Genomic DNA, 22,709 nt, shown 5'->3' on the forward strand with positions numbered 1-22,709 from the left:
AGGCTCACTGTACTCAAATACATAAAATAAATAAATCTTTTTTAAAAAAAGGTAAAGACTGGGGAAATGCTTCATTTTGTTTTGCAACACACCTCAACATAGGCTCATATCCTATGGCATAATACAGAAAATTAACTTTTAAACTATGTAGTTGTCGCTGTAAAGATTTTTAAAAAGCCACCGTCAGATGATTTTGCAGGATGGCTGGTTTGTTGTTTTCTCCCCAGGAAAATAATTTACAGTACCAGTTATGTTGAGCTCTGAAACAATTTACTCAAAGACAAGGTCACATCAAATCTGGAAACGACTTCCATTTGGGCACAGTCACTTGCAAACTGTTTGGGGGTGGGAAGGCTGAAGTGCAGGTGTGAAGCTCATGCAGAGAGGGTGGGAACCTCCTGAGGGACAGGCATGGGGAAAGGGGCCTGGCCAGCTAGGGGCAGGTATATCACTGAGAGCAGATGTGTCTCTGGAAGATGCTGATGGAGCCTCAGAGGCTGATGTGTCCCCTCTCCCTCAAGCTAATGGTGTTTAACTATCTGCTCAATGTTTGGCAGGGAGGCCAGGCGTTACCTGGAGTGGAGGAAGGAGGGCTGCAAGGAGAAGAGGTGAGGACCCTGTGTTGCTTAGGAACCGCCTAGCCTTTCCAGTGGTCCAGAAGGACCTGGTTCTCCATCCATCAGTCCAAAGCCCACATTAGTCTGGCCCTTCCCCGTCACCTCTGAGCCAGGGCTTTAGCTCCCACTTCTGACCCTGATCCCAGCCATTCACCCTGCTCTTTGCAAGAGAAGTCTTGGGACGGAATGGCCTCTGCTTCATTATATTTCCAGCAAGGTTGCAGCATTCCTGAGAGATTGACCATGGCCAGGTCAGCCTTTTGATTTTGCTTTGCTCCAAGCTATAGCTGGGCCACTTAGAAAATCCACATTTTAAAACTCACTGGGCAATTTATAAAACTCACTCAATTCTCCATTTCTGGTGCTGCAAACTGAGGCCCATCCTATCCAGCACACAGGCTTGCCTTGATGCAAGGCCACACATGTATTAAGAGTACAGTAGGTGTTAGTTCCTTTCCATTGCCACCCACTGCATCCACCTCACGCCCCTCACAAGGATGGGTTGGAGACTTAACTTCTGCCAGACAGCTCAGGCTGCAACTAAGGCATTCATCCCCAGTGTGGGCAGGGTCATCTGGCTTCTCTCAGCTGGTGTCTCTGTAACCCTGCATCTTGTAGGTTGGTAACAGTACTTGCAGTTGTTCTGATGCAGGAACATTTGGATACACCCCAAATGTCACGGTTGTTTTTATCTTAAGAAGCACAGATGGCGCTAGGTGGTGGTAGCACACGCCTTTCGTCCCAGAACTTGGGAGGCAGAGGCAGGTGGGTCTCTGAGTTCAAGGCCAGCCGGGTGTACAGAGCTAGTTCTAGATAGCTAGAGCTATACTGAGGAACCTGTCTCAAAGAAAGACAGAAAGACAGATAGACAGACAGAAAAAGAAAGAAAGGAAAAAGGAAGGAAAGAAAGAAACATGGATGGGGGAAGTGGCATCTTCTGGCAGGGCTCAGCTAGTACTGGGTTTGAAAACCTTGGCTGCAGAATTTGTGACTTGGACAGAGATAGAAGTCACAGCAGATCTAGAAACTGATGCCTAATTCTCATTCCCTAGTATTAAAAGACATCTCTATCCATACTGTTCTAGATAGAATGAATTATATACTAGCCACAGATGAAGACCATCGCTTTGATGGTCTTACACTTTAAGTTCAGGTTTAAAAGCACTCCAGCCATGAAAGGAACACAAATGGATTCTACAATACCAGACCTTGCCTGTCAAGTCCCATGCCTAGAGAAGCTAATGTCCATTCATCATGCAATATTCTCCCTGAACAAGAAATTATAAACCCAGAAGAAGAAAGAGACATCACAAGATTCCCTAGAGGACAGTCCCTGGAGCCCCGCTCACCCACCCGGCAGGTGCCAGGTTCCTGTCTGCAAGAGAGAACTGCAAACTTCTGAGAATGTGGAGATGCAAGAGAAGTGATGCTGGACAAGAGACACAGTTGTCCAGAAAACATGGATGCCTTGTAAGAGTCTCACGAGCCTTCTCTGCCCCTTTCCTCACTTGTCTTAGTTACTGTTCTATGGCTGTGAAGAGACACCGTAACCAAAGCAACGTATAAAAGGAAGCAGTTACCTGGGGACTTGCTTACGGTTTCAGAGGTGAGTCGGTGGCCACCATGGCAACCAGCGTGGTAGGCAGGCAGGCAGGCATGGTGCTGGAGCAGTAGCTGACCAGCTCACATCTGACCAACAAGCAAGAGGGAGAGAGAGAGAGAGAGAGAGAGAGAGAGAGAGAGAGAGAGAGAGAGAGAGAGAGAGAGAGAGAGAGAACGGTGTGAGATTTTGAAATCCCAAAGCCCACCCCGGGGAAAACACCTCTAAGACCGCACCTCCTAATCCTCAAATATATAAGCTTATGGGGCCCATTCTCATTCAAGCCACCACAATGCTCCATGAGAGTCTTAATGGGCTCCTTCTCCTGAGGGTTTTCGCGGGTGATTGCAGTTGTTTTGCTCCAAGACAGCAACTCTTTTGTCCAACCCAGAAGAGCGTGCGAGGCTGCACTCTTCCAGGCTCAGCAATTCACCCTGGAAATGTTAGAGAGAAAAGGTTGTGTAGCGTTAAGTTCAAGCCGCTCTGAGTGTATCCCCAAGCTGTCTGCATTTTATAGTTGTATTGACACTGGGGCCTTTGATGCCACAAAGCCTTGTTCTTGGCAGCGCAGTTGAGAAGAGGAAGCAATATGTGAAATCTCCCCAGGGTGATAGAAGTGAGAGGCTGGCTTTTCCCCTTTTAATAACCTCGTGTGATTGGACTAAGGAGAGGTTGCTGAGTGAATTCAGGGAAGGATTTGAACTTTTTGAAGAGCTGCCAACACCCTAGCTCAGCATTGGAGGCAGATCTGGAAACAGTACAAGCAACATTGGTTTAGTTTTTTTTAAGGTGGACTGGGAGTGTAGCTCGGTGGTCCAGCTTGAACAAGGCTCTGTCTCTCTGTCTCTGTCTGTCTGTCTGTCTGTCTGTCTGTCTGTCTGTCTCTCTCTCTCTCTCTCTCTCTCTCTCACACACACACACACACACACGGCTTCTCTTTGGGTAAATTTGGCTGACTTTTAAAAGAAGCTACACAGGAAAGTAAAGCAGACACAGAAAACACAAATCCAAATAGGTCTGAGGACGGCCACAGTCACTGGGTGGGAGCGGTGGGCTGCTGCGAACAAAGCATGAGCAAGTTTGGGGAAACCGAGAAGGGATTTTGTTTTTGTATTTGGATCATAAGTATGTTTCATTTGACTTAAGAAAATTCCTATAACTGCCAAATATTTTTAAAAAGGAAGGTAGTAAAGGAATGTTTAAGAAAAAGTATAAATAATGCAGGAAACAGCGTCCCCCCTCCTTCCCTGAGAGGTCCCTTGAGTTGCTGACGAACAGTCCTTAGACTTTATTGTTTGTAATACTGCAGTGTTGGTAGTTTAGTTAGGGAAGGTTCAGGGCCACACACTGTTTCAGAGAATACATTCCGAACCCAGATTGCACAGAGTAAATAATGCTGGCTGTGTGATGGTTAGTCTTCACTGCGAACATGATATTCCTAGGTGTTTCCATGACGTCATTGCTTGCAAGGCTTCATCAAGCAGAAACCCGCACCCCGTAGGTGGGCTCTGCCATCCTGTGCATTGGAGTCTTAGACTGGATATAAAGTGAAAAGTGGGCTGAGCACCCATATTCATCTCTCTGCTTCCTGACTGTGGATGTGGTGTGAGCAGCCACTTCACACTCCCAATGCCTTGACTCTCCTGCCATGACGAACTATACCCTCAAGCAGAAAGCCAAAATAAACTTACTTTCCTAACTTCCTTCCTTCCTTCCTTCTGGTGCCTTTGCGGGTACTTTATTACACTAATAAGAAAGTAACTAAGTGAGAGTATATAACCTTGGAAAACATACCGACTCTCCTCTATTTTCCCATCTGTGAAATGGAGACCTTCTTCGTCAGACTTTTCGTTGCTGCGACCCACGCACGGGAGAACAACGGACCAATAGGAAGCATTTATCCTGGCCCGCATGTACTTGACAGTTGTATTTGGGCCGGCTGTGAGGTCAGAGCTTCACAGCAGGGAACGTGTGCCCGGCAAAAATTGGGTACTTAAGGAAGGAGAGAGATGGGAGAGGGAGAGGGAGGAGAGGAAGGGGAGAGAGGGAGAGAGGGAGGGAGGGAGGGAGGGAGGGAGGGAGGGAGGGAGGGAGGGAGGGAGGGAGGGAGAGAGAGAAAGAGAGAGGGAGAGAGAGAGAGAGAGAGAGAGAGAGAGAGAGAGAGAGAATTGGCTTTACGGTTGCAGGAGTTCCTCCCTGTTACCCTTTATTCCATGTAGGTCCTCAGCCTATTGATGGTGTGACCCCCATTCAGAGCAAGCGCCTCCTAAGTTAATCTTCCCGGGAAGACCCTCACAGACCCTCCAAAGTATGCTTGCTAATCTGCTAGGTTCCTCTCAGTCCTATCAAGATGGACCATCCCAGAGCTAATAATCATAGCCTCATGAGGATCACGTGAGCATCTGAGATACTACTTAGAAGACGACATTAACGCCGGAAACTTCTGCATGTATTAACTTCAACAGTGAAATATAAGTTTAATGCACTTGACATTAAAAATCATAAACACTTAAAACCATCGAGGTGCTGAGAAGGCCTTTTCTAATTCTGTGGGGATGGTGGGAAAATGGGAAATCCCCTCTGAACATCTTCTGGATCCACTTTAAAGCTGATGGCTTTGCTTGAACCTTCTTTGTGCTTCCTTGCCTAGGCAGTGTGGTTGTTAGTATCAGGAATTGCAGGTCGCTTCCGAATCCAGCAATGATGGTGATGTCACCCATAGGCAACAGGGACCCACACATCTGTTGTCATGGCAATCACCATACATTCCCAGCGTCCATCTGGTTTAACTCCCACATTTACCTGTGAACAACCCCCCCCCCCCACACACACACACAATAAACCTCTCTCACATGGAACTGCATTGCCCTGGTGTGGTCTGTCCGGACACAAAGCCGCAATTCTATCACAACAGTGACGTTGCTGACATCTGTGCTAGGCAAGTGGTCTACACTGGGCTGCATCCCCGACATCTTCTCCACTGTTGTCATGGTGGAGAGTCCAACAGTCACAGCCAGTCGCAGCACTGCCAACCCTCCTCCAAGACATCCTTATCAGTACTCATCCTCTCTCTTGTCAAGCATCTCAGAATTGTGAGACGAGACTCCCTGCACCCTTTGTCCATTTGAAATTTAAAGTGGTGTCCAGCCCTCTAAGAACAATTTAACAGATTTTCTAAATACCACAATAGTAGCATTATGCCAGTACATGCCAAGAGGCTTGACACCGAAAGGTAACTCAGCACACTGGAATATTAATACCACAAAACACCAGAGAAGGTAGGGGTTGAAATCCGTGCTCCAGAGCACCAAAGGTCAGCTTGTGCAGTTGCTGGGGCGAATCATGAAGAGCTTCGTATTGCTCACAGGACCCCCGTGAGTCCTTCCTTGTTGTCTAAGCAGCCACCTTAAGAACACATGGTGCCTGGTGAAGGGTGATCTTCGGGCCACGGGCAGCAGCAGACTCGTGCACATTTAGAAACCCAGTTCTCACTTCAGAGTACCTGAACCAAGAGTCTCCAACATGCTTTTCTCTAACGCCTCCACTCCAGGAGAATTTTAGGCAGGTAAAATGGGAAACCCTGTTTTAGTGAAAGGAATGAAGGAATGTTTCTCTGAGACTCAAGACAGGTGTTTCTCTAGTTCTATTTTCTTTTGACCTACAAGGCCCAGCAACCTGCTGAATCTGTTCCCTGGACTCCCAATCCTTGCCTTTCTCCCGCATCCGACCAGCATGCAATATAAAGATGTGACACAAGGGGGCGCTGATGCTCCAGATGCTTAACTAGACCAGCCTTTGGGCCATTACCACTTACGGCAGGAGAGGGAACAAGTACATTTGTCAGAGACAAGAAGTATGGCTCCCCATCACGAGAATTCTTTAGGGATAGCACACAATGCAATAACAGTCTCATCGTTTAGCTATGAGTATTTGTGTGTGTGTGTGCGCGCGCGCGCGCAAATTTCCTCATATCACGAATCCAACTAACCCGCCTTGAAAATTAGAAGTGTTATTTACTGAATCCGCATCAACATGTAACGGTTATTAATATTCGGTTTCACATTGTGACTAATTGGCCACAGAGAAGAGTGGGTAGAGCATGGGGCAGAAAGCCAAAGACGGGAGTTTTGAGAAGCAAAGGTGTGGAAGAACAGAAAGGGAGAGAAGGAGAGCGCTGTAGCAGGCTCAGAACCCAACCAAAGGCGGGCAAAGTCAAGAGCAATGGCCCGCCACCTATTCCACATCACAGCCCCCACAGGGATCTGAGAAGCGGTGGGTCTTCACCCACACAATAGATGTGTTTCTATATTGGTGGGCTCTGCGCCACCAATCCAAACAGCACAACAAAGCAAGTGGGAGGAGACAATGAGGCTTGAGGTGGAGAGACAACTGAAAGAACCACAAAGGCAGACAGCAAGCAGCAGAGAAGGGGCACAGCAGTCTCCAAACCGCCCCCCACCACCAAGGTTCATCTAAGCGCAATCCTGAGCTAAACAGAAGACAGGCAGAAGACAGGGAAAGTCTCTCCGTGCCTTTCCATTGCTCTAGCCTGTCCCCTCTCTCATCACACATACTTATTGGCTAGAACTGTATGTATAGATAGATGCCTGCTCTCTTGGCAGTCCACCCGGCGTACTCCCCTGGCCTAGGCTAGCAAAGCCCTTGGTTTTCTTTGTACAACGAAGAGACTCAATAGATGGAAATGGACGTTTTTATTTATTATTATTGTTGTTGTTGTATTGTTGCTGTTTTGTTTTTGGAGACAGGGTTTCTCTGTGTAGTCCTGGCTGTTCTGGAACTTACTCTGTAGGCTGGTCTCGAACTTAGAAATCCGCCTGTCTCTGCCTCTCAAGTGCTGGGATTTAAAGGTGTGTGCCACCACTGCCCAGCTGAAAATGGACATTTTAAATGAATATACTGTTGTCTCAGGAGTTGTTCAGAAGGCAGTAGACCCCGTTCACAGAGTGACAACAGGAGGGACCGCCATCAGGACAGAGCTTGTATGCTGCAGAAATGGAAAGAACATCTCTGCATTGTGGGAGGGTAGCTCTCACCCAGAGCAGGACCTCAGCCAGTCTCCTCCCTTCCCTGGGAGTGAGAGCTGGCTGCCCAGGAAAGCATCTCAATGTTGAATTCCACTGTGTTTGTTTGGTTATGAGAGAGGTCTCAGGAAGCCTAGGCTGGACTTGAACTCATTGCCAGCCAAGAATGAGCTGGGATTCTCTTGTTTCTACCTCCCACATGCTGTGTGTGGAGCTGTGGGTGGGGCTTCTTTATATGCAAGGCCAGCACTCTTTCAACTTCAATACATTTCCCGCCTAAGTCTCCCGACTTTAGCTCTTTAACAGAATAAACATGACTCCGGGGTTCACCTGAGGGTTTTTGTGTGAGATAAAGAGCTATAAGCAAAGGATGCGGTTGGGTCCGAAGCCAGGCTCATGTAAGGAATGGAGTTTCTGGATTAGGCTGGCCCCTTTACAGGAATCAGGGCTCCTAAGGTTTCTTAAACCGATGTTGTTTTCTTAGGGGTTATGTTTCTTAAGAATCTAGAGGTGGGGGACAGGGTTCCTCAGAGAACAGAGGCCCCGCTTTGGATGACTTAGAACAGACAATGTCCACATTCAGGAGATCAAGGTGGGCTGGGCAGGGGTGACTGACTAAGCAGAAAGGAACAGTTCAAGTGTGAAAGTTCTGGGCCAAATGACAAGCTTCCCTCCAACTGACCTGAGCCTTTTCAGAGAGATGGGCGGCCTGGGCTGTGGCTCGGATGCTGTTTTCCATTGAGGTGAACCTGAAGCCTGTGGCACTGGCTCTCTGACAAGCCCAGAAGAGAAGGCTCCTGGCCAGAGGCCTGGAATGAGCACCTCCCCTCCAGTCAGTCAGCAGAGTTGCTCATTAGCAGGCTCCACCCACGAGCGGGCTGCAGGTGCCTGCATACTTTCTGCTCGCCCACCATGTACAGGCAAGCTGATGCCCTCTGAGGGTTTCTGGAACAAAGAAGACAAGAAAATGAACCTGGTAAGTTTCCTCGGCACCTGCTTATCTGTCCTGCTGCAAAGCAGGGCTCATTTGTTGCCTGGAAAACTTAAGACCATATGGTGCTTGTCGAAGGGTGATCTTTGGGCCACCGGCAGCAGCAGACTCGTGCACATTTAGAAACCCAGTTTCTAACCCAGTACTTCAGAGTACCTGAACCGAGAGTCTCCAACCTGCTTTTCTCTAACGCCTCCACTCCAGGAGAATTTTAGGCAGGTAAAATGGGAAACCCTGTTTTAGTGAAAGGAATGAAGGAATGTTTCTCTGAGACTCAAGACAGGTGTTTCTTTAGTTCTATTTTCTTTTGACCTACAAGGCCCAGTGCTATCATCTGTTGGTGGACTGGTCTCTCTCTCTCTCTCTCTCTCTCTCTCTCTCTCTCTCTCTCTCTCTCTCTCTCTCTCTCTTCAGTCCTAGAGCTAAATCTGGCCCATTGCTTGTTTATTTTTTAAAGATTTATTTATTCATTATATATAAGTACACTGTCTTCAGACACTCCAGAAGAAGGCATCAGATCTCATTACAGATGGTTGTGAGCCACCATGTGGTTGCTGGGATTTGAACTCAGGACCCCTGGAAGAGCAGCCAGTGCTCTTAACTGCTGAGCCATCTCTCCAGCTCCCTACTGCTTGTTTTTCAAATAAAGTTTTATTGGTTCCAGCCCCAGCCATTTGTTATGTATTAGTATAAATGAAATGGGTAGCTTGTGGGCTACAAGGGCAGAGTTGAGCTGTGAGATACTGCAGGGTTTTTGGAAGTTCCCTTTGTGGTTTAATAATAAAGACACAGACATCTGTATAGTATATGGTCATTGGCCTGTTTGCTCAGGCAGTCCCTCAGCTAGCCCATCTAACTCAACTCCCCGCCATTGTGTCTATCTCTCCACGTAGCTCTCTCTCTCTCTCTCTCTCTCTCTCTCTCTCTCTCTCTCTCTCTCTCTCTCTGTGTGTGTGTGTGTGTGTGTGTGTGAGAGAGAGAGAGAGAGAGAGACCTCCCTATCCTGCTCCTGTTCTTCTTCTGTCACCCCTTTGCCTGTCTTTCTGCTTGGTAGGTCTGCTCCAGCCACCAGCACTTTATTATGCAAAAGAGCCACACCACGCTCCTTACTCTACCAGTCTGACCCAATCAGCAGAGGACAAGGCCCAGTCCATATCTTGGTGTTAGCTTTTGGCACCAAGGGCCTCCCCTATGGCAGGCAGCCTGCCTTCTCTTTTTGAGCAGGTGAGGAAGCGACATTTACAAATCCAGCTAGCCTGGTCTCACCCCACCCCACCCCCCACCCCCAAAAACACACTCAGCAATTAACAAGTAAGAATACAGGCAGGGACACACCTTCTTAGCCAGTTGATAACAGTATGTGTAGATTATCCCAACAGTGAGCATTGCTTTTATTATGTAGCTTAAAATATTTCCTGTCTTGCCCCTCACAAACTTGGCCTGTCCCCCAAGTTAGATGACTTCTAAGTATTTTATTATAGTGCCAGGGAAGTGTTAGTGATGGGGGGGTGGGGTGGGGGTGGGGGGATAGACAGGGGTTGATCTGATGTACATCACAATAGGGCCTTTTTATTTGAGCTAGCTCTAAGCCCTCCCCCCACCTCCCCCCCACCACCACTCCCTTACCCTTCTACCTCCTCGAATCACTGTCACAAAGGACTGTTTTCGTGGTGGGGGAGCCCCAAATATCTACTGGGGCAAGGCTTTATAGAAAGCTACAAGCAAGGTGTGTGTGTGTGTGTGTGTGTGTGTTTAAGTATCTAATTGGAGAGCCACCATGCTGGAAATCATATCATAAACTTAATTTCTGTTTCTCTCCGAATTGGTGGTCGTTAGGCGGGGGTGGGCTTGCAACTTGGAGGTGCAGATCTGTTGGGGGAGATAACCTGGAGATGTTGGTCTTGCTGGGAGTTAGCCTAGAGACTGGAGCTAGGCTCTGGCTCTGTTGGCGGCAACTTGGAAACTAATGCTAGCTACCGGCCTGTTAGTTTACCTGAGTTTAAACTTAGGTCAGGTTCTCTAAAATGGAGTTTGATTTGGCCTCTCACTATGAAGAGTGTGAACACACCCTCTAGTTTACTGGCTCACAGCTGACTTTGTTACACTGCTTCGGCAATCCTTGGTCTCCCCTGGCTTGGCTGCGAGGCCACATCTGACGTGTGGGTTATGATCATGTTTGCCTGTGTTACTTTCCCGAATCCTCAAGGCTGCCTTTGCTGAGAACACTAACTCTTCATTGAACTTGCAGATATCCAATGGGTGACGGGACAGCGATGAAAATGTGTGGCTTCTCTGTCTTCAGCCTGCGTCTGTCTTAACCACCAGGCCAGGATCTACTCAATTCCACACGCAGACACGTTGACAATCAAGAATTTTTTCATATACTGTGAACTTGACCTAGCTTCTCTACTCCTTATTCCAATGCTAAAGATACCTACCTGCAGCCGTGACTAGAGCGAGAAGGCCGCGAAAAGTGGTAGCAACCTAGTTCCTGGTTACTACTGCCAGTCCCAGGGAAGACCCGGAAGTCCCTCCCCTTTCTTAGCCCATCTCTATCCCTCAGGATTCCTATGCGCTATCTGAACCGCCTCAACTCTCTTCTGTTCCTGAAGTTAGTTCAGGAGCAGAAGGTCCGCACCTCTGTTGTTGGGTCACTGGACATAGCTCCTGTACCTGGACTCCCGGCATAAGGACTTTGTTAGTCTTGGGTCTCTTAGACTTTTACATGGATGCTGCAGCTGCGTCTGTCGTTTCTTTTGCTGAGGAGATGGCTAGGGTGAGGGATCGGAGCAGTCCAAGTGTTGGGGTTTATGGACTGAGAACTAAGTGACTAGAGGTAAACCTCAGGAAACCAAACCGAAGCGGGATGGGAGAGAGGGCAGAATTCCAGGCTCAGAGTCTGTACTTAGTTGAGAGTTCTCTAGTCTCAAACTCAGGTAGACTAAGCACCTTATCGAGACATTGCCCCGTTTCAAGCTCCCAGGCTATAAAATGTATTCGTCTGCTTTACAAAATGCCCCGTGAACTCACTAAGAAATGCAGAGCAGATGCTGATCTCTGAATTAGTCCCTGATGATGCGCTAATGGAGAAGGGGAGAAAAGGGCCCTTCTTAAGTAGAAAGAGGCACTTTACCCGCACCTCTTACATTATAGAAGGACTTTAATGCATTGGTCTCTCGAATACTGAGAATTTTAATGAAATAAATTCCCAAACTTCTAAGCCGCCAAGAGCACAGGCCACGCACGCACCCTGTTTTCCACACCGATCTTGCTCATTTAACCCCATCTTGTTGCATCCACACTCCTTACTACTTGGTCACCAGCCTTTGTTCCCTGGAGACTGTAGCACCTGGTCCTCCGTTCTTCAGGGTGTACACTGACAGCCTTATCTTCAATGTCAGTCTCCTCCGCTCTGCTTTGAACTCTCTGTCTCATATGGATCCGGGAGGGACCCACCATCTCTAGAAAGAATCCAAATTAAAATAAAACCCAAGAGTGTTCCCTTACTGACCTCTGTCCCCGATCCACACCGCACACTTTACAAAACCATTGCAAACTCTCCCAAGGACATCAGCTTGATACAGTTACCAGCCCAGGGAAACCAGAGCCTAAAGACTGTGGTCATGACATAAGCTAAGATAGTCCCAGCATCATCAAAAGACTAAGGGCAGAGTCAGCAGCATGGGAACTCTTGGGGTGTCAGGAAGGAAGGTGCTCCAGTTTGCTGCCCCGTTGTAACAAGTGATCAAACGCCACTTAAGGGAACAAAGGTTTTATTTCACCATACTCTTTATAGCCCATCATCCAGGGAAGCCAGGACATGGTCTTGAGATAGGAACTGACGCAGAGACCTTGGAAGAATGCTGCTTACTGGCTTGCTCCCCTGATCCTGCTCAGTCAGCTTTCATATAGATTGCAGGCCCACCTGCTCAGGGGTGGTACCAACCACAGTGGGCTGGGCCCTCTTATATCAGTGGTCAATCATGCCCACAGACTTGCCCAAAGGGCCAATCTGATGGAGGAAATTCTTCAACTCAGGTTCTATCTTTTCAGGCCAAGTTCACAGTGGAGACTGACCACCACATGTGAGTTTATTTTGCCTCACCAGTTCAGGTCACAGTTCACGGTGGCCCCATGGTGTCCACAGTCAGGAAGCAAAGAGAGATGGATGCTTGTGCTCAACCCAACCTCTCCTTTTTATCCAGCCTTGGATCACAGCCCACTTCATGGTGAGTCTTCCCCCCTCAGTGAAACCTCCTGAAGACACTGTCACAGACATGTCTAGAGGTGCATGGATTCTAAACCGCGGACTACAGGAGGCCACTGAAGAGCTGATGATGATGCCGGGGGGTGGGAGGTGGGAGGTGTGTGTGTGGGTGATTGGGTACTAAATGAGTATCACTAGCAAAAAAATTATTTGTACATTTAAGTTTGAATGGTATTTTGAAGGCAAATGAGTTAATCAATTTGTAAAAAACAAAAACAAAAAAACCCCATAATTTTATCAAATCACATCTTAAAATTGGCTAAAAGATTCCCAGCCCGTGGAAAGTGGAGGCGGGAGGACCAGGAGTTCAAGGCCACCCTTGGCTACATGGTGTAAGTTTGAAGCTGGACTGACCTGCATGAGACCTTGCCTTAAAAACAAACAAACGAACAAACAACCCTCCCACAGAAAGACAATAATGACTCTAATCACCAGCTCTCCCAAACTGGCTAAACGCCAAAGCAGCTCAGAAGCCTGGGCGCCTGTCTCCAGCAGGCAGAGAAGCCCCACCCTTGTTTCTGCTGGGGCTTAATGTCTGGCAAGCAAACTGCCTGTTCCGGTAGGTTCTTTTCTCCCATCCTCTCGGGTGATGGTGATGACTTCACACTTTCTCCTGTCTCCTTAGACGCCAGCCTCCTCTCTGCAGACCCATTCTCAATGACCCAAGTTCCTGTTCTCTTTGATAACTGCCAGAAACTTCCCCTCAGCTCCCACCCCTCCTGTGTAGTGTCCCAATGCCCTGTCATGGTGGAGGAGCAATCCATTTGCTGGTGTACTAGGACCTGCTCAGGACACCGTGACAGCATTCTTCCTTCTATCAGCTCATTATCATCAGAATACAAACACACTATTTCCCCATATTGAAAAAAAAATGACAAGCTGGGTGTGCTGGCACATGTCTTTAATCTCAGCACTTAGAAGGTAGAGGTAGGTGAGTCTCTGAGTTTGAGGCCAGCCTAGTCTACACAGTGAGTTTCAGGACAGCCAGGGCTATATAGAGAAACCTTGTTTCAAATGAATGAATGAATGAATGAATGTATAAATGTCATGCTGCTTGCTGCCAATCCTGATGACCTGAGTTTGAACCCAGGGACCTACAAGCTATACTTTGACCTCCACAGGCACACTGCGCATACCCACTTTTAACCCACTAAACAAACAAACAAACAAACAAACAAATAAATAGATGTAATAATAATTTTTTGTTGTTTGTTTGTTTTTTATAACAGGGTTTCTCTGTGTAGCCCTGGCTGTTCTGGAACTCACTCTGTAGACCAGGCTGGTCTCGAACTGAGAAATCCACCTGCCTCTGCCTCCCAAGTGCTGGGATTAAAGGCGAGTGCCACCACTGCCCAGCAATAACTTCTCTTCATCTACTTCTTGTTTTCCCTTTACCACATCTCAGGGTCTCTTAGTCCCACCCTGGGCATGTTTCCTTCCCTGCCAACTCCGTTAAGAGTTGGGTGGACACAAAGCCATCAGCTCACTGTCCGGCCAGCAGTGGGAGTCACGGAGTCATGGAGTCATCATCCTGTTCGACAAGCTCATGACTCACTTTCCTGCACACATGGACGACCCTTCTCCCACTCTCCACATCCTCCCAACTCCCCGGTGTTGGAGTGTCCAGGAATGAGTTCTGAACTCTTCTTCCTCTTTATAAGATGTCACAGGGTATCAAGTATCATCTGTGCGTGCTGCTGGGCGTGATGGCGCACACCTTTAATCCCAGCACTCGGGAGGCAGAGGCAGGCGGATTTCTGAGTTCGAGGCCAGTCTGGTTTATAAAGTTCTTATTCGCGTTCTCACGACCGGCCAGGAAAGAACACAACAAACCAGAATCTTCTGCGGCAAAACTTTATTGCTTACATCTTCAGGAGCAGGAGCGCAAAAACCCAAGCCCCAAAAACGAAAGCCCCCTTCTAACATCTTTAGGAGCCAGAGCGCGCCAGAGCGCCAGAGCAAGAGCTCTATTGTTTACATCTTTAGGAGCAAGCGAGCAGGCGCCAGAGCCAGAGAGAGAATGGCGGAAACCCCGTCCCCTTTAAGGAGGAGTTATCCTTCGCTTAGGACGCATCACTCCCTGATTGGCTGCAGCCCATGGCCGAGCTGACGTCACGGGAAAGGCAGAGTACAAGTAGTGGTAAAATACCCTTGGCACATGCGCAGATTATTTGTTTACCACTTAGAACACAGGATGTCAGCGCCATCTTGTGACGGCGAATGTGGGGGCGGCTCCCAACATCTCCCCCTTTTCTTTTAATAAGAGCAATAGGCCACCCATATTAATGAGAGTGGAGATAGAGGTCAAATCCCCAGTGTGTAGGTAAAGGAGCCGTACACATAACCTCCTCCCAGGCTCATCACCCAGAGGGGTCCTGGTCTGGTCCCGTGTTGTTTTTCCTGGGGGAAGGACACTTGAACACTCAACCTTCTTGAAAGATGACATGTCTCCCTAGAATAGGCTCATTTTATGCCGCAGAGCCCTTCTATTGCAGTGCTTAGCCGTGCAACTCTCTCGGGCTGCTGAAGCACACTCACTCTATCCCGTGCAATGAGACTAGCCTCATGGGATATAAGAGCTGAGTGGCCAGCGACCTATTGCCTAAGCATAGATATATCAGGGGAAGCTCCATGTTCTAGTCCTGCAAGCGCCTGGGCAATAACCACCTTGTCTCTCCTAGTTTGGGCCTTAAGCTTACAGACCAATCAAAGAAGCAACACTAATCCACAGCAAAGTGTATCTCCAAATAATATCAATCCCACCCATTCTTTAAAGAAGGAAAATGCTGAGGAGATCCAATTGGGTAATCCTTTGGTCAGGGACAGGTCCAAGCGCGTGGAGTTGACCTGAAGTCTCAATTCCCGAAGGATCTGTTCAAATTCAGCCGTCCAATTCTGTAACATATACTGAAAAAGACTTTTTGACAAATTAGCTGCCCTAGTAAATTTAACATACTGAATGGAAGTAACACACAATCCCGGAAACTTTTGTTTACACCCCAGCTGAGCTATTTGCCATAATACATCTAGTTGTTTCTGGACAAGATCTATGAGTTGATTAACCAGCATGAGACCTCCCTGTATCATGACATTAGCTGAGGCCTGTTTATCTATGACTGTAGTCACTGAGGCTGACAAAGTGTTAATGGTGTCAGTCGTCTGGACCTGTCCAGACAGAGCCAAGACTGTCTGAATCAAGGCTAAACCCAGTTCCTAGTTAGTGGTAAAAAAGCAGGGGAATACTTGAGCATTATACATCACCGTCATTAGGAGTGGAAATGTCGACATTATCCCCCAACGCTGCTCTCTCTTTATTATTGACGCCCTGGACATCACCAAGACGAGGGACATCAGTATTCCCTTGGTCAGTCTGGATTTTTCGGGTGAGTCTTTCTGGTATCCAAAATGGGTTGTCTTCATTCTGTGGGAAAACACAAACCGCTCCCCTGGATCTTATCAAAATAGGATCCGGGCCATACCATTTATTATCAAGGACATTTTTCCATTTAACCATCTCATTGGGCCTATCTGGCTCTGAACAATGACGTTCAGCTGCAGTATGGCCATGAGCATCAATATTTAAAAAATTGAGTGTAAAGAGTGCCATAGACACAGACACTCTTGGTGCTCGGAGTAGAGTCTCGATTCCCCTCTTCTGCTTTATAAGATAGGCTTTGAGGGTGCGATGCGCACGCTCAACAATACCCTGTCCTTGAGGGTTGTATGGAAGTCCAGTCAGGTGGGTTACGTCCATCTGACGGCAGAACTGCTGGAATTTTTGAGACGTATAAGCTGGTCCATTATCAGTCTTAAGGAGTTTGGGTTTCCCCCAAGCACTCCATGCCTCAAGACAATGTTGAATCACATGTGAGGCTTTTTCTCCGGTTAACGGAGAAGCAAACATGATGCCAGAACATGTGTCAATGGACACATGGAGATATTGAAGTTTTCCAAAGGAAGAAACATGTGTAACATCCATTTGCCAGACCTGTAGAGGTCGAATACCGCGTGGGTTAATTCCCACATGAGGAACTGGCAAGAACTCACAGCAGCTTTGACATTGAGTAACAATGTCACGGGCTTCTTTTCTTGTCAAGGAGAAACGACTGCGTAATGTTTCAGCCGTCACATGAAAATTGTTATGAAAATTTTTTGCAGTCTCTACCGGGGATGATAGGGCAGCAGCCACCACTTTAGTGGCCTTATCTGCCAAATCATTTTTCAGAGCCATGGGGCCAGGTAGGCCTGAATGGGCTCTAACATGAGTAATATAAACAGGAAATCTTCTAGATAACAAAACTAATTGTATCTGCTGAAAAATATTGGCAACTCTACTGGAAGGCTTAATCACTCCAGCCACTTCTAAAAGATTTACTGCATTAACCACATAACAGGAATCTGACACAATATTAAGGGGTTCTAAAAAGGTTTTTAAAACTTCTAAAACCACTAAACATTCTACCACTTGAGGTGAATTTTCATTATATTGTTTGGATACCACTTTACCATTAGCCACATAGGCACCTATGCCAGTTTTTGATCCATCAGTATATACCACAATCCCATTTTTAAGTGGGTTTCTTACTGTTATTTGTGGAAACACAACAGATTGATTTTGGGCAAACTGTAAAATTGGATGTTTTGGATAATGGTTATCTATTTGTCCTGAAAAGGAGGTAACTAAAACTGCCCAATCATTAGATGTGGTTGCCAAGGTTTGAACCTGTGCAGCGGTATAAGGTACAATTAAAAGATATGGACTTCGCCCAAAGTGGGTGATTGCTGCTTTTAGGCCTTTAAGGGCAAGCTGTGCAATTGCATCAGGATACCAATCTATTATTTTAGCTGGGGATACGTTTGGATGGATCCACAACAATGGCCCATTCTGCCACAAAACTGCGGTTGGCAATTGTGCTGTCTTAAAGACACACAAACTGAAAGGCTGCGAATCCTCAATACGTTGTAATTGTGCATTCTGTAAGGCTTTTTCCACCTTTTGTAAGGCCTGGTTAGCAGCTAGAGTAAGAGCCCTAGGGGAGGAGATATGAGGATCTCCTTCTAAAATACCAAACAAAGGCCTTAACTCAGCGGAAGGAATCTTTAAAAAAGGTCTGAGCCAATTAATATCTCCCAACAGCTTTTGAAAATCATTTAAGGTATGGAGGTGATCTCTTTTTATCTAAACATGTAAATATTGATTTCTCTCAAAGGAGGAAATATGTGTGACATCCATTTGTCAGACCTGTAATGGCCTGACGCCACGAGGGTTTACCCCTACGTGAGTAGATAAAATTTGACAACAATCTAAAGGCATTATTAAGTAATCAGAATCATTTTCAGTAGAACCAATCCCTCTTGCAGCTCTAGGAATACCAGAGGAAGAAAAAACAGCCATGTAGGCTTGGCAAAATTATTAGTTGAGCTATTCTGTCTCTTTGTGATATAGAAAAGACAACTTGAGGACAAGAACAGAGAACCTGAAGTTCCCCTTTATAATCTTGATCTACAACTCCAGGGTAGACAATAAGACCTTGTAGGCTGCAAGAGCCTGCCTCTGTCATTATTGTCCAGTGGCTTCACCTGCTCGGGAGAGCGCCTTCCAGGCCCTAATAGCCTTTTCATCTGATTCAGAACTATTAAAAACTGGCTCCTTGAGCTCACCTAGTGATGAGTATAGGCTCCTTCTCCTAGAAACCTCTGCTGATTGATCTTTTTTCTTTTCTTTTTCCTTCTCCTTCCTTCCAATCTCTCCCCAGGTATTCTTACCTGACCTAAACTTTTCCTCAGGTTCAAGACCCGTGGAAAGGCCTGTATACTTATTTTGTGTACCATATTTTCTCTTTGCTCCTACTCTCTCTCCCCGCTTTACTTCTGATAGATTGTCCTGAATTTCATCTAGAATCCGCCCTGCCTTAACCACTTGATAACATGTGAAAAGGAACAAAAGGGCTCCTAACACTAGAAAAAATTTAAGGCCAAACATACCTTGTAAAGCCATTTCCCACTTTACTTCTGATAGACTGTCTTGACTTTCCTTAGAAAGTTCAAGACCAGACTTACCTTGTAAAGCTATTTTCCACTTTACTTCTGATAGACTGTCTTGAATTTCGTTAGAAAGTTCAAGGCCAGACTTACCTTGTAAAGCTATTTTCCACTTTACTTCTGATAGACTGTCTTGAATCTCGTTAGAAAGTTCAAGGCCAGACTTACCTTGTAAAGCTATACTTACGGGTTACCGCCGTTCCCCAGCTGAAAAGTTCTGAATTCACGCAGTTGAATCCTTCTCAACAGTCTGTTTTACGAGAACACTTCATTACCGTGACCCGCAGTTCTGGTTCCGGAATGAGGGATCTTCCTTGCGCCGGTGATGGTAAACTCTCGTCCCGAGTTTTTCTTCCCGGGTTTCCTCTTCCCGGATTTTCTCGTCCCGGAATTTCTCGTCCCGGAATTCGGCACCAATTCTTATTCGCGTTCTCACGACCGGCCAGGAAAGAACACAACAAACCAGAATCTTCTGCGGCAAAACTTTATTGCTTACATCTTCAGGAGCAGGAGCGCAAAAACCCAAGCCCCAAAAACGAAAGCCCCCTTCTAACATCTTTAGGAGCCAGAGCGCGCCAGAGCGCCAGAGCAAGAGCTCTATTGTTTACATCTTTAGGAGCAAGCGAGCAGGCGCCAGAGCCAGAGAGAGAATGGCGGAAACCCCGTCCCCTTTAAGGAGGAGTTATCCTTCGCTTAGGACGCATCACTCCCTGATTGGCTGCAGCCCATGGCCGAGCTGACGTCACGGGAAAGGCAGAGTACAAGTAGTGGTAAAATACCCTTGGCACATGCGCAGATTATTTGTTTACCACTTAGAACACAGGATGTCAGCGCCATCTTGTGACGGCGAATGTGGGGGCGGCTCCCAACATAAAGTGAGCTCCAGGACAGCCAGGGATACACAGAAAAACCCTGTCTCAAAAAACCAAAACCAAAAACCAAAAACCAAAACCAAAACAAAAAACCCCAACAACATCTGTGCGTGCATGTGACCGGCACTGGTGTAGCTCTGACCTCCCTCCTTGAACACTCAGACCAGATCTACCTGCCACTTAGAGGTCAGACAGGCATCTAATGTGGCATATTTGAACACTCAGCTCCAGTCTCTGCCTGGAGCCTTCTCCATCTGCTGTGGACGATCTCATTCTCCTAGGTTTTCAAGGTCCACCATCCTTGACACCTTTGCACCCTCTGGCTTTGCAGAGCTTGGCAGCAAGACTTCAACAGATATATCTTCTATAAAATACTGGTCTCTTTCCTCAACCTGTCTGTCTTCTTGTTATGCTAACAGTGGGATCTGTACAGCTATATTCTTCTACTTGAATAAAAAGAAGAGGCGAGAGAGGATCTGGGGTAGGTGGCCACCGTCCTTGAATATTCAGACCCAGATTTTATCACTCATCCAGAGACACGTTAGCTGTTTACAAATCTTATTTACAGTATATTTTTCTGCCCAGTAAATGAAGAAGATGTATTCCTGTCTTCTGTTGCTGTGGAGAAGTAAGCCTGCAGTGGAGTTGCTGTTCCTTTGTGATAAGCTCTGCTATGGCTCCCCCCCCCCCCCGTCTCTAGCGTTCTGCACTTTCCCTATAAGGCCTGAGTGCAATGTGAGAGGACTATGTGGGTGCTGGAGAGACGGGTCAGTGGGCAGGCCTTTGCTGGGTGAGCCTGATGACCCGAGTTTGATGCCCACAAAGCCCACATGAAAAGCTGGATGCAGTGTAGCAAATCTGCAATTCCAGTACCCCCCAGGGTGAGATGGGTGATATATTCCAAAGAATGACAGAAACAAGAGCGGCCTTGCAGTCTTCAACAAGGTGGAAGGCACATGGAACACACACACACACACACACACAGAGTATACAACACATCATGTGAACTGGAGATGTAGATCAGTTGGTAGAGTGTATACTTAGCATGCTAAAATTTCTGGGTTTGATCCTTAGCCACACACACACACACACAAGCACACATGTACATGCACACGCATGCACACACACATGTACACGCATGCACACACATGTACACACATGGACATGCACATAGACACGATTTCTTCGTTGGGACCTGGAGAGGCGGCTCATTGAGTAAGCACTGACTACTCTTCCATGGGCCTCTGATTGGATTCCTAGCACCCACATAGCAGCTGTAACTCTACTTTTAAGGTCCTCAGAGGCGTTCTACTTCTGTGGGCACCAGGCACATGCATGGTATACTTAACATGCATGTAGGTAAGACACTGATGCACATACAATTAATGTTAAAGAGATTTCTTTTTTTTTTTTTGTTTTTTCGAGACTTCTTTGCGTGTGCCCACTCGCTCTTCTGCTTCTTTCCACAGATGGAGCAACACTGGGTCATCACCCAAGTGCCAGGCACATGCAGCCACCCAGTTTTGGACTTTCAGCTTCTAGGACTGTATCCCATGTAAGCCTCTTTATAAATTATCCAGCCTCAAGTGCTCTGTTATAGCAACAGTAACCAACTAAGACCCCATAACTCCAGCAACTAATACTTAATGAATAATTGCTGACTTAATCTCTCATCACTTGTATTCTATAAAGTTCTTTGTACAATCATTCCTTATGGCAGAATTATCTTCTTCCACATTTGTGCTCCCACCATACTTTGGGGAAAGTGGTGTATAGTAAGTATTAAACTTACTCATTTACAATGCAGCTTTGCAAGAGTAGAAACTATCATTTACCTTTTCTAACCAGTTTTAATACCAGGAGCATGGAGTAGGTGAATGAATGAACGAATGCATATGTTACTGAATGGTCATAGAGACTTGAAACATTTCCCAAAATAACTCACCTATGGACAAGAAAAACAATATAAATATGATCCTTCACTCTAAAGAAACCCAGAATGATGTCAGCTAAGGCAGACTCCTACTTGATTACATTTTGTTTCTGTGAAACAACTATCAATAAACAGGAGGAGGAGGAGGAGGAGGAGGAGGAGGGAGGCTTTTAGATGAAAGGATTTAGCGTGCTCTCTGGAGTATCTCTGGATTTGTTAATTAACTTTAACACTATAGTGATGGCTCCTGGAAGGAAGTAATTTCCTATAGCCACTGTGGCCTTGGGGATTTTCAGAAATGTTCATCTTCCCCCGGGACCTGGCCTTGTCATTATGACAAAGGCTCATTCGGCCTGCCCTCAACCGATGGCTGTTGTCATTATGACAAAGGCTCTTTCGGCCTGCCCTCAACCGATGGCTGACGGGCACGCGCATCACCAACAGTTCCTTTAAACCGGCTCAACCGTGTCCAATCTGTTGTCAGAGAACACGTTTTCTCCTTCTGGACATATGGGAAAGCAGAAGCTGCCTCCAGACTTAGCACATGCATTTATTTCCCATATTTAGCAAACAAATTTCTAACAAGTCTGCTATCAAAAAATTCCTAAAATACATATGATTCGTTGATCCATCTCGTGTACAGTGTTTGGATATTTCTAGTGTATTTACTACACAGCAGTTCATCTAATAGTATTTGGGGGCTGAAGAGTGCCTGGGAGACCCATCTGATGTTAGACTTGAGCAATCTACAAAGACATGGAAGGGACTCAGCATTAAGTCTCCGGTGAGGAACAGATGACGGGGACTCATTATGGACCTTAGCCAAGAGCTTCCTGTGTCCAAACATTTCAAAACACTTTTAAGTGTCTGACTTTGGTTTTTTTTTTTTTTAAATAAATGTCTTCACACATAATTCTCTTTTGTGACCCCTTCCAGGGAGCACACAGAGACCAGGTATCAGAGCTGTGCTCCCTTCTGAAAGTCTCAGTATTTTCCTAAGGGCCGCCATCTTTCCCACATGGCTGGATTTGCCCGTGGTAGTGCAGGGCTGATGGAAGACACACACTCGACAAGATGAACAGCGAGGAGATGAAGCAGCTCTGGAGGAGGAGAGTATGAAGGATGGCAGATTTGGGATATGAACTTAATGGAAAGAAAACTGATCTAGAAATGGTGGAGTCCCTGATGAGAGGCACAGGGGATCCGTTGTTCTTACTGAATCTCTATCCTGTCAACTGCTAGCATTTCTGCAACTGGCCAGTTTTATGAACTCTTCCGTTCTTAATGGATTCCTTGGGCTGCTTCTCTACAGTTTGCAGAAGTCAGGTATATTTTCTATTGTTGT

General features: G+C 46.6%; 2 long non-coding RNA genes across 4 annotated transcripts; one reads left to right on the forward strand and one right to left on the reverse strand.

The window, feature by feature from the left end:
- Nucleotides 1-7,079: 7,079 nt before the first annotated feature.
- Gm30008 lies at nt 7,080-10,819 on the reverse strand. Of its 2 annotated transcripts, none has more exons than XR_874722.3 (3): nt 10,689-10,819; nt 7,942-8,204; nt 7,080-7,106 (listed from the first exon to the last, which is right to left on the reverse strand). It is a non-coding gene; the product is annotated as a predicted gene, 30008 (long non-coding RNA). The 2 variants fall into 2 exon arrangements; XR_874721.3 differs by having other exon boundaries at nt 7,086-7,222; nt 10,689-10,818.
- On the forward strand, nt 8,118-21,138 carry Gm41177 (predicted gene, 41177). 2 transcript variants are annotated; one of them, NR_166863.1, is made up of 4 exons: nt 9,850-9,976; nt 10,499-10,726; nt 12,304-12,479; nt 20,901-21,138. It is a non-coding gene; the product is annotated as a predicted gene, 41177 (long non-coding RNA). The 2 variants fall into 2 exon arrangements; NR_166862.1 differs by lacking the exons at nt 9,850-9,976; nt 10,499-10,726 and adding an exon at nt 8,118-8,235.
- Nucleotides 21,139-22,709: the final 1,571 nt, after the last annotated feature.

The sequence above is a fragment of the Mus musculus genome, chromosome 14 (genome assembly GCF_000001635.26).
Source record: "Mus musculus strain C57BL/6J chromosome 14, GRCm38.p6 C57BL/6J".
NCBI lineage: Eukaryota > Metazoa > Chordata > Mammalia > Rodentia > Muridae > Mus > Mus musculus.